Genomic DNA, 13,021 nt, shown 5'->3' with positions numbered 1-13,021 from the left:
TCACTGCATGGAAGCAGTTTGCAGCACTCCGTCTTCAACCAAGTGAAACGATCAATGTATTTTTGGCAAAACAGAGCAGTCCTGTTTGGTGGCGTATCGGATGGGTGCATTCATTGTTGCATTGCCTGAACATTTGGAAGAGCTATAACTGGCATCCTTCCAGATGGATAATCTAGATCTGTCACATGCTGGAACTGCACTAGTTATAGAGCAGGCTGCAGTAGCTGCATGGTCAGCACAAACCATGCCTAAGGAGATGGGATAAGTATCTGGTGATGTTATAATTGTCATGGACCCAATTCAATTGGTTCAGTGACAATCTCATCCCTCAAACATTATCGGTTGTAAGTGTCTGCATCAATGGAACCCGACGTACAGCTCTAGTGGTTGCTGGATACACGCCGTTACTAGTTCGCAGGTTGTGTTGTAAGGAATAGACAAGGAAAGTGGTGCACACTTAGCTGCTATGGAATAGCAGTAGTGCAAGTTAACGTTGGTGAAAAGCTGAGCATTAACATAAAAATCTTAGTGAGATTTGATTTGTTGCTTAGGCTGGACGCAATCAAGTGGCTGGGAGGAGTAGCTGTGTCTAGTGCCAGTGAGGTAACTTTTCCACATTTCAGCAAACAAATTTTGCTACCATCATCATTACCGGACCTGATTTCTCTGAGTATGAACCATTAGAAAGTGGATCGCATTTTGGAAATGGGCTGGTAACTAACCTCCAATTATGTTGAAAAATAAACTTGCAGAAAATTCAGCCCCAGCACAAATTCATGAGGAATATGGTCGTGAATTGCAAATGTGGATGAACGAGTGACTGCTACCATATCCGAAAGACAAACTCTGACTGGTGTATCTGTGTAGATGTTAGTGTGGGTGGATGCTAGTTCCATTGCCACAAGCATGGTTGTGGAAAGCAATGGTTCTGTGGCAGAAGACGCAAGCTGGCAATGCATAAGGACAAGCATATAAATTTAGCTGAGCCTGATGCTGTGCTGCGAGGTGTTAAGTGGAAAGCTAAAACTATTCATTACAGCATCTGAAATGTTAATTAGGTGTCGCCTCTCCATGCTGCAAGAGTTGACCTTGGAATATGCACTGGTGATTGATGTGGAGGCTCTGGAAAAGTTACCTCACTGGCACTAGACACAGCTACTCCTCCCAGCTGACCAACTTACTCGGGTATCACAGTGATGGTTAAATGAAATTCGTAAAATGACAAAACCTAAAGAACTTGTATGTGTTGTAACCAACGAACAAAATGTTTCTCAGTTACAGACAATCCATCGGTCCAGTAGACATTCCGGTATGAAGAGGACATACTTCGTAATAGGTGAAGTGCGGACAGTAGCTGGGGATTGCACAGAATACAAATCCATAGGTCCAGCTCCAGTGCATTCGAAACCAGGTAGGTTTGACATGCTTGAAAATTGGAGAAGTGTTGCTATGGATATAACCCATTTCGACACTGTTATACCTGACATTGATAGACTGGCCTTAGCTGTTTTGCCATCTGGAAAAAGTTGCACCGACAAAACTGGAGATTGTGTTCTGTGAAAGGGGCACATCAAGTAATTTGCTTACAGACAATGGCGCAGTGGTTTGTGGAAAGATTTGCTGATTTACACAGATGTGGGGCATGCACATCGACTTTAGTGCGCCCACATACCATTAGGAAACAATAATTGAGAGGTCCCATCGCACAAAGTGCATTGCGTCAGGAAAACGGTGCACGATCTTGGAAGCAGTTTACTGGCACAACGTTACACCTGTAGACAAGACTGTCTCGGTTAATAGAACACCATGCCACATAAAGGATAAGTGTGCGAAATGATTGCTCAACTCGTGACTAAATTACCTCCTCAGATGACAAAGCCCCATTCCTATACAAATAACCACATGAAGAAAGCTCCCTATAGAATGATGCACCCAAGGATCCAGAGCAGAAAGAGTTCAATAATGCGACACACAAGCACCAGTGAGGAAATTCCTGAACCTGTAAAGTATCAGGAAAAAGCAGCCTGCCCAGCATTCGTGTGATGTTGAGATCAGAAGTATGACAAGCATGTGCGAAAGCATTCAACAATTGTATGCCAATGACTAAGTCATGCCTACCTATTGCGAAAATGAGTTCGTCCAAGGGTTATAAAAAGCTGATACTCGAGTCATTCAGTAATTGCTGTGGTTGTTTGACGAAGTTGTTCAGAAACGTGTCTAGTCATGTGGACAAAATTGTTTGGTATTGTTGAGTCGTGTACATGGCATCGTTCAGCTTCCATTTATTATCTAGTTGACTTGACGGTTGTTGCAAGTTGTACTGCTGCGTGTAATTTTTATTTTTTTATTTTTCTTTATTTTTATTTTATTTTTTTTTTTTGTGAAGAAAAACCAAATCTCATGCGCCATTATTTGAAGAAATAGCGTCAAAGAAAATCGGCAAAGATGCATTATTTGATCTATAAGTTTATTAGAACTTCAGTGATCTTGATATTTAAACCAGAAAATCGTCATTTTATTTAAAACTAGCCTGGGTAACCAGCATTGCCCGGGTGTTTAGGTGTGTGTTGAGAAGGAAAAAAAATGTGGTAGTAGGCAAGCAGGCTCGAACCCATGATGCGAAGGCAGAAAAGAAAGTGAAAGAAAATCTGACGTCTTACCGCTACTCCATGACGCGACCGGAAGTTTAAAACGTTCAAATTTTACATAGTCAATCAAAAACAAAAGATGATTTGCAGAAATGGCGTTGCTTTTAAACCTCCCACGAAAGCAAATTAGACACAAGGTCGCTTTTAACGTGGGGAGAAAACCAGCTCCCCCCCAAAAAGGGTGCATTCTGGCAGTATTCAAATAGTAATTGTCTAAGTATGAGGAGTTCCCCCTACATTGACCAAGGGCTAGGTGTTTGCATCCGAATAGTTTTGCTTTATTTATAGGAAAAAGACAAACACTGGAGGGAATTTTGTTTAACTCTATCAAAAAAGATAGACGATGTCTGTTTGCGAATCTGAGATGTTACAATCTGGGAAGTATGTGAAAACTTGCAGAATCTAATCGATGCAAACAGCCTTTCGTGTACATTCACAAACATTTGTGCCCATTTTGCTTTTTCTATATTAAATGAAAATAATTAAAATCGTAAATCACCAGACAGGTCAATGTGTAGAAAATGTGTAAGGAAAGTCCTTTAAAATTACTGCACCCTCTGTAGATGTATAAGGAAAATCCTTTAAAAGTACTGCGCCCTCTGTAGATGTGTAATGTTGCAGCAACGTAAAGCAATTCAATAACCAGTAAACACCGGTTCTGCACGGAATCCAACTAGCAAGGTACCTAGATGGACGCGAACGGTTACTCAGAACGGACCCAAAAATTGGTTACTCAGAACGGTCCCAACAACGGTAAGATATGCTCACACCCACACGGCACGAGAAGCAACAGCAACATGATTCCCGACCAAGTCAATCATCGCTCCCCCAACGTCTTTCAATCACCCGCTTTTATGGCCGTTGCAGGCCGGCTAAATTTGCATATTGCGAGAATTCATGTGACTTTGCGAGATATCATCCTTTACAAAAGACGGCGGCCGCCATCTTGATCTTCGCCGAGCCGACCCCGAGGTAAGTCTTTACTTTTCGTCCGTCTCTCTTACGCACCCACACAACACACAAACACGCGGGTGCTTGTCTCCTGGATGCGCATTACACTCCTCCCTGATCTGATGATCACATAGGGAGCATTTGGAGGGGGGGGGGCTTTTAGTGCGTGTGCTTCTGCGAAGAGGTACATTCACTGGTTCAGATTCGGGCTCTGGATCTGGTTCCGCCTCATCAGACGAAGTATCACAATCAGTCTCTGGAGGGGGCTCACTGAATCCGTGTATCAGCAGCTCATCATTGGACGCTTCACTGCTTTCTTCTGTAGTTGTGTGACGCGCCTCGGTAGCTGGGCGAAGATCTCGCACATGTCGTGGGGTTCCATCGACCAACACAGACTGCTGGCTAATCACTCCGGATATTTGTCCTCGCTTAAACTTGTCGGTGCACCGATTTCCTGGGGGCCGCACCCACACTGGATCTCCCACTTCATATCTGTTACATGTTCCCTTGTCGGCTGGCTGCGTAGTGTTGATTCCCTTCACTCCGACTCGGTATGTGTAAATAGCATTCGCAGGTGCGGTTGAAGGAGACATCCCGTCCTTTGGCATAATGTTATACCAATATGTGGCTTCCGTAATAGTACATCGCTTCCTGGCAGCAATTCTCTTGATGCCGCGATGGCTTCTTTCAGCAATGCCATTTCCTGACGGCACATGCGCACATCGCAACCGTAGTCGGACGCCCCACTCATCTAACAACTGCCGGACTTGCTGGCTACAAAACGCTGCATCATTGTCAGTCAGGAGCTCTTCCGGCGCACCTCACTCAGAAAAAATGGATGATAGGTGGCGAACAACATTTGCCAAATCCTGTCTGGTCATCTGCCGCCACACCGCAAATCTCGTAGACCCGCAATCAATGAGAGTTAGAAAGGGCTTGCCACTGTAATGGGTGATATCCATGGCCAGCCGCTGCCACACACCCTCAACTTCCAATCGACCCTTCTGCCATCGCTCTGGTGCCGGATCAATAGACTGGCAAGCCTCACAATTTCTGATGATCTGTCTGACATCCATCTTGGTCACTGCTGGGTATACGCGCCTCACAAAATAAAGAGTCCTCTTGATACCCGGATGTCCGGTCTGTGCATGAATTTTTAGTATTTGACATGGGTCAATTGCAACTGCACAAGATTGAGCAGTAATCTCCATTCCCATCTTCGCGGCTTCATACCATTTGTGAGGTACTCGGGTCAGTTGGTCAGCACAATTACAATGTGATGGCACCAGAGTGACGCTCAGTGATAGCCCATACTCAGGTACCAGGTTTTTTAGCGTGTCTAGCCTTCTCCGTATTAACATTTCGCTTGCTGCCTTGGTACGGATTCATGTCCGTCCTGAAAGTGTGTCAGACACCCAGTGGTAGACACAGAGAGAATCTGTGTACAAGGTCAACTTCTTAGACTGCCACTGCAGGGCCAGATTTATCCCGTTTACAACGGCGTCCAGCTCTGCCAGGTTGATATGCTGAGAATCTGTTACAGGCCGCAGACAACATGCATCTTCGAACACGTTTTCCTCCTTGCTCCAACGATACTCCCAACGCCAAAGAACTGGCATCAACCCACACACCTATGTTGTCTCCGTTAACACACCACCGCCCACAGGCAGGGTCCTTCTTGTTCACTCTCTCCAGTGTCTCTTTAATCATCAGTTAGTAGGACATCATCGGATATGTCATCCCAACCCGTGGTTGTTAAATTTGCTCTGCGTTTAATTACACCAACAGCTGCGCGGAGCCAGCCACAGGCCGGTAGGTGACCCAACAAGTTTTCCACACCAAGAAAAAACAGTCCGCCTTGTAACGATGTTGGGGATGCTTGGAATTTCGCTGCCACGCCTCCATCTTCCACATAAACATCCTATCCCAATACACGTGCTCCTTCCCTCAAACGTTCGGGATTCTTGCATTCCAGACCAAACTGAGCCAACTTTTCTTTGACATGACGCAGACTGTACATCTTCATTGGCGTATACGTCATCAATGTGAGCTGACGTTGAGTCCCTCATGGGCTTTTCTTGGGACAATACTGTGTTGACAATAGTCTTCATAATCTGTGGTGCCACATTTAGGCCAAAGCCGAGGCGTGTAAGGCAGTACCTCTGCCCCTGGAACCAAACTGTCTGGAACGGCCACAACGTCTCATCAACTTGCTCCTGTAAATAGGCTTTTCGCAAATCCAATATCGAGACATTAGTGCCTTTCTGACGCCATTCCCTTAACTTGCTGGTGCATACGTCAGCATCGGCAGTGTAGGTTCAATATGCTTGTTTAGCTCCCTAAAGTCCAGCACCGGCCGTACTTTCGACTTGTTATGCTGGACTACTGCCATCAAGGGTATTAGACCCTTGGGAGGCCCAAGCTTGTCCTCAGGGTAGGGGATTAACCAGCCATCTTGGATCCACGCCTTTAGTTCCCTTTCGTATTCTGCTCGGGCCTCACTGGGTATAGGGTACTCTGCAACCCCATTCTTGAGTTTAGTCGGTGCCCTTCCCTCAGTCCACTTCCAAGATGCAATCCAGGCACTCTTGCGAGAGTCGTAGTCCACTGTAAAATCCGGCCGATCGATGTGGAGCGCTGCACACACTGGAGCCTCCAAGAATCGCACTTTTCCATCCTGATGAATTGCGACTCCCCCCAGCGCCTTGATGGCATCGTATCCGAGCAACAGGTCAAACCCCAGGAGATTTCCTTGGGTCACGAGCACATTGATCTTAGTGGCTGCACCGGTGTCCGTGTAGACCTCGACAGTTCCAGCTCCACAGCATGTCTGGGTCTCGCCTCCTATCGTGGTGACTTTCATCTTTCTTTTAGTCCAACTTGGACACAGCCTGGCGCTCACTATAGTATGCGAACAGCCTGAGTCGAGAAGTGCTGAGCAGGGTATCCTGTTTACGTAGACGGTCATCACTGGTTGCGCCTTGTTCAAATTTTGCTCAGGGAGCAGGGCGGCGCTGACGTCCTCTCCCCTGATACGTTTCCCGCACAGTTTTGGGCTAGATGCCCCAAATCGCCACAATTAAAACAGCGCACACACCCCCTGTTGGTGCAATTCCTTGCAAAATGTCCGCGTCGGCCGCAGCGAAAACATTTCCCATTGCTTGCAGGGTTCTGATTCGGAATCTCCCGAGCGCCAATCTGGCCTGTCTGTGTCGCCATCACAACTGGTTCCCCCAGGTCCTCCTCATCTTTGATGATGGCTCGAGCACGTTCCATCAAGTGTTCCATGGGTGTTGAAATGCTGGTTGAGGCTCTCAATAGTTGCTTCACCCGAGTGGGAAGGCCCGCCACAAACGCGTCCGCTCCGACACCCCTCCACCGAATAGGACTGTGAGTTTCTTTAACTCCGCGAAGAAAACGTCCACGCTTTCCTCCGGTAGAAGTTTTCGGGAAGCAAATTTTTCATAGGCCGTACAAGGATCCATGGCGAATGCCTTGTACAGCACAGCTTTAATTGCAGTGACATCTCCCTTTTCGGCAGCACTGAGTTGCTGATACACACTCAAGGCACCCCCAGCCAATCTCAGGGGAATCACAGTGTGTACCCTTTTTACCTCACAAAGGTCGCACGTCAGCTCGACCCTTTCAACCCAGTCGACAATGGACGTGGACCCGTCAAACTCGGGTATGAGTTTTAAGTCGAATTTCGACTCAGTCATAGTCCTAGAGGGCAAATAGCTGAAATAGCTTGTGGAAAATGTGTAAGGAAAGTCCTTTAAAATTATTGTGCCCTCTGTAGATGTATAAGGAAAATCCTTTAAAAGTACTGCGCCATCTGTAGATGTGTAATGTTGCAGCAACGTAAAGCAATTCAATAACCAGTAAACACCGGTTCTGCACGGAATCCAACTAGCAAGGTACCTAGATGGACGCGAACGGTTACTCAGAACGGACCCAACAATCAGTTACTCAGAACGGTCCCAACAACGGTAAGATATGCTCACACCCACACGGCACGAGAAGCAACAGCAACACGATTCCCGACCAAGTCAATCATCGCTCCCCCAACGTCTTTCAATCACCCGCTTTTATGGCCGTTGCAGGCCGGCTAAATTTGCATATTGCGAGAATTCATGTGACTTTGCGAGATGTCCTCCTTTACAAAAGACGGCGGCCGCCATCTTGATCTTTCTTTCTCTATTTTCGGTCAGCGACGCCGAGCCGGCCCCGAGGTAAGTCTTTCCTTTTCGTCCGTCTCTCTTACGCATCCACACAACACACAAACACGCGGGCGCTTGTCTCCTGGATGCACATTACACAATGTGCTGCTAATATTTAAAAGATGTTTTTAAAATTATAAGAATTTTCTGTAATAGGAACAAAAAGAAATGTTTGCTTGGCTCAAATTAAGGGATATTTTTAATTATAAACCACAATTTTAATTTAATCGTCTCTTGAAAACCATTTTTATTTTGTATAATAGCCATTTAATAAATAGTTGACTGTTCTATATATAGATATGGTAAAAAAAAAAAAGCAAAGGGACACTTTATATTATGCAGAACTTTAACAATTACCAACTTGTTTGTGCTTGAAGCAACTTATTCACTGATTGAGGAGCTTTAATTGCCTTTTTTCAGTAATTTGTAAATACAAATAAGTACAAACTTAGTAATTCTAGTTGACTCAAGTGTTTAATTTTATAACACAAATCAGAACATTAAACTGTTCATGTAAATTAACATAAATAATTGACTCAATTTTATACAAATAATTTGTAACATTTTTTTATGCTTTTCCCATTAGGGTAGTATGCTCTCATTTCATCAACTATGACTGGGTCTTTAGTAATTCATTTGATTCAGAAATTATGCAATGTACAGAAATGCAAAGTAATATTACACTTGACAGTGGTTGGGAATACATTGGGTTTCTGTGCACTGTTTTTCATTTGTGTCTTAGAAATGTTATCCAGGGAATTTCAGAATAAATGTTGACTTAGTACTTGCCTGTGAAATCGATTGGATGAATGTTGTAGAAGGTGAAGGTCTGACAATATTACCATAACTTCAGTGATCAATGCTTGTAGGGGTCAGTTTTCCTGTTTAGTTAGTAGAAGGGGGGGGGGCTGATGCAACTATTTTGTGATAGTTCTGAACATTGTGTACATAATTGCAGTAAAATCGCTGGTCAGTTGAGACTATAACCAGTTTGTGTGTACAACAATTGAGAACTGTAGAGAAAGTATATTTGATTTATCTTAGTTTTATCATTGGAGCACAAGTTGCAAATGTAATTGCAAGAATTGGCTGTACCTTTAGCGAACTTTGCCATTACTAACCAGCAGAGCATTATCACTGTCAACCAAAGGAAGTTAATCTGACATCAGTATACATATGTGATTGTAAGCTATAATTACTTTTTATGATAGCACAACTAAGCGATAGCAGGAGAACCTCCTCTTTTATTTATCGCTGAACAAGCCATTTTTTTCAAAATGCCCAGTTTAAAAAAAAAAAAAAAAAAAACTCTGGTTTGTATTACTGTACACATAGATTCGAAAAAGTTGTCAAAAAACAAATATAACAAATGTTATCAAAGGTAAGATAAGTTACTTTTCTACCTAACTGGATATATTTTTTGTGTTTTTATTTAATGTAACATGTTTATTCAGCTCAAAAAGTATAGTGTTTACCGATGTATTGGAAAATTCAAAATGGCGTCCAACACTCTCTTTAACACGGTAAGTTCGAGAAATGGTGTTATAAATAATAAACTAGACAAAATACTGTTAGAAATTCGCTCAATATATGTTATCGTGATATAACTTTACATATATTCGGTGGTTTTTAATAGTATTTTGTCTAGTTTATTATTTATAACACCTTTTCCCAAACTTATCGTGTTAAAGAGTCGGGCGCCATCTTGAATTTTCCAATACATCGGTAAACACTGCATGTTTTTCGAGCTGAATAAACATGTTACATTGAATAAAAACACAAAAAATATATCTAGTTTGGTAGAAAAGTAACTTATCTTGCCTTTGATAACATTTATTTGTTATATATTTGTTTTTTGACAACTTTTTCAAATCTGTGTACAGTAATACAAACCCAGAAAGTCAAAACAAGATCAACCCCACAATGCCTCCTGACTCAATCCCATCTCTTTTCTTATACCCTCTTTCTTCAAGGTAGCGAGAAGGAAACTAATTCAAGGAATATTTTAGTGTGAAAATCAAGCACTTGATTAAAAGAATGAGAAAAATTCTTATGATACATGGGCAGCCTACAGTGGAGATACAAGTGCTGATAACCCTCACCCCACCACGATAAGCCTGGAATAGATAGAGAAGGGCAAATTGAATGCAAACTTGACCGCCTTGCATAGTGGTGCAAAGAACTGATATTGTATGGCAAACGGATACCGAACAAGGTATTGCCATGTTGCGTTGAGATGCAAAAGATCTTATCTTGCATAAGATAAAGGAACCGATCTTCCAATATTCTGTGAGAAGTATTCATTGATCCTGCAAAATTATTTATCGGAAAATTAAACAAGTTTAATCTTAAGGAGACACAAAATGGAAGTACTGATCTCTTTATCTGCCACAGAATTACTTGTTAATGAGAGGCAATGCTGATACAGTTAAAGAGGGACACGAACAAGAGATGCAGATTTGTATCCAGAAGGCATCACCTTTTAAAAACCCTTTGAAATTGAATTATTTCCTTTGGACAAACTATCTTTCTCTCTGGATATTGCATGTATTATCCAACTAAATATTTTACATTTTATATCCCTTTTCCAAGCCCTGTATTTTTTTTTATTTTCTACTGAATAATGCTTTCTTATAGACAAAAACAATTCTTTTTTGGGTGCCCCACTCTTGACCCCTTGAGAATTGCATGATTTTCTCGTAAATCAAATCTTATTGTGTAATAAAATTATTTCATATCTATAACCCACAGTTGTTCTTTCATTTGGCCAGCCATATGCTTCACTCAGTTATTTCATGACGATGCTGATCTGAGCTAAGACAATCGCCAACATGTATTTCTTTTCTCATTTTCTTAATACTTTACAAGAATGTGGGGAAGTACTGGTAGCCTTTTAGAATCATAAAATTCAGCAGAGGGTAATATTACCCCAAACAAACCTCGTATTGTAACACTTTCAGTTACGTAAATTATTTAAGAGTTAAAGACTTATTTTCTTCTCTTAATCAATACTTGCCCTTAGTATCAGCAGCAGTACTTCTCTTCACCAGCAAAATACATCGGCAAGTCCAACCTGCATAGTTTATATCTCCCTTCAAAATCAAATGGTTCCAGGCTTGCTCTTGTCTTACATGCAGTCACTAAGTTTTTGCAGCAGACACCTGCTAATCATGGCCTCTTGTTCCTTGGCTCCTCCACTTACAAGCTGATCCCAGCAGCTGTCATTTTGTAGAATGCTTCTTAACAAAAGCTGGTCTCCTTAATGGATTGTCGGACTATGACCAGGGTTGCGGAGTTAGAGGTTTTAGTCGGAGTCGGATTTTTAAGTGTTACAAGGAGTTAGAATCAGTATTTTTTATCCGACTCCTTAAGTCCAATAAATTTTTTTTACATGGTTTTCCTGTTTGGTTTTACCAGTTTTTTTTTTTTTTTTTTTTTTTTTTTTTTTAATTACATTTTCTAACCAAACAAGGCACATTGCCACTTTGATGTAGGGGGCTACTATGTAATACCTTGCGAACAGGCGGGCTTACCTGACAAACGCTCGAGGTGTGCACTCTGCAAAGCGGGCACGTCCAAAGAAAAATGGCAAGATGGCGGCTGCCGGTTAATATTGCCAAGTAATCACGCAAAATCTTGTGTTCTCTCGCACACACGAGAGTTCAGCTTAGCATAAAAACGGGTCACTGTAAGCCAGAAGAAAGGAGGAAAAACGTAGTCAAGACAAAGACGACGCTTCTGATGACTAAGAAGTAGAAGAGGAAGAAGAGAACGATACATGAGAAGACGAGGTGTGTGCGGTTTTGAGTAAATCGAAACAGACAGAAAAAAAAAACTCTGATTACAAGCTGTTCCGGCTTTGGTATGGAGAAATTTGACATCAGATTAATTCCGGAATTCGATGGCTCCCCCACTGGTCCCTCGGTGGTCGAATGGCTGGAAAAGGCTGAGCGCGTTTGCCGGTTGTGCAAGATTAAAGACCCAGCTATGGTTATCCCATTGAGACTCACTAAAGGGGCTTATGCCGTGTACCAGCAGCTAGGGGAGGATCCGACCATGGAGCAGATTACACAAGCGCTATACGGGGCATTTGGTACAGACCCTTTTGTCGCCTGGAGGCAGTTTTCCGAACGCCGACTTGGGCCGGGGGAGACAGTGGATGTCTACATGGCCGACTTGAAAAAGCTTGCCACTCCCTTCGGCGGTGCAAGTGATCGCATATTGGCATGCGCCTTTTTGTCGGGACTTCTGGATGAGGCAAGTCGACTGCTGCGAGCATCGTCAAGACTCGCTGGGATTGGATTGGAGGAGTTATTGGCGAGAGCACGAAACATCTTGAAAGACGATCGAGAACTAGTCTCCGCAGCTGTTGACACTCTGGACTCGCCAACGAAGGGTCTACGATGCTATACCTGTGGTGGCCCCAACCACTTTTCCAGAGACTGCAAAAGCGGTACAAGGCGCACCCCTAATTATGGAGCACGACAAGTAATACAGTGTCACCAATGCAATAAGCCAGGCCACATAGCGCGGAATTGTCCGGGAAACGGGCAAGGGGAGGACGCCGCAGCGCTAGCACCCTCCCCAACGCGGCATTGAACAAAGCGCTGCCTGCAGTAACAGTTCAAGTTGATGGATGTGAACGTTCAGCGCTGGTTGACACCGGCTGTACCCAAACCCTTCTTCGAAAGGAATATTGCGCCACATGGAAGAAACGAAGGATCCCTGTACTTACTGTCGGCCAAGGCTCATTGGTGTGTTGTGGGGTCAGCGTTGTTTATATCAGCATTGGCAATGGCTCTCCGGTTGCTGTGACGGTGTTAGTGGTCGATGGGAAGCTGCTCGGATATGACCTTCTCCTTGGAATGGACGCTATCACACAGCTAGGCGGAATTACTGTGAACGGCGCCGGTGATGTGAGCTTCTCTCGACCAAACAAACAAATGTGTGCAGCAATCACTCCCGATGAGCCCGACTTCCATGCAGAATACGATAAGGGCACAAACACTTGGACAGCGTCCTGGAAATGGGCAGGCGACCAGCCACCAGTGTCATTGCGGAATCGACTTACAGAGTATCCCCCTCCTGCGTGGCTTAGGGGGCAGTACTAGGCAGAACTTCAAGTGTGGCTGGATAATGGCTGGTTAGTTCCATACCCAGAGGATGAGCTCGGGCCCCCACGGGGGCTAATTCCCCTGATGG

General features: G+C 43.7%; 1 protein-coding gene across 1 annotated transcript in view; it reads left to right on the top strand.

The window, feature by feature from the left end:
• LOC145243544 (transketolase-like) overlaps positions 1–13,021 on the top strand; it is a 229,154-nt gene that overhangs the window by 113,568 nt on the left and 102,565 nt on the right. The gene's annotated exons all lie outside the window — the stretch shown is intronic.

The sequence above is a fragment of the Euprymna scolopes genome, chromosome 22 (genome assembly GCF_053919585.1).
Source record: "Euprymna scolopes isolate OS-2025 chromosome 22, ASM5391958v1, whole genome shotgun sequence".
Classification (NCBI taxonomy): Eukaryota; Metazoa; Mollusca; class Cephalopoda; order Sepiida; family Sepiolidae; genus Euprymna; species Euprymna scolopes.
The sequence above is the reverse complement of the archived record's forward strand: the minus strand, read 5'-3'. Positions and strand labels throughout refer to the sequence as shown.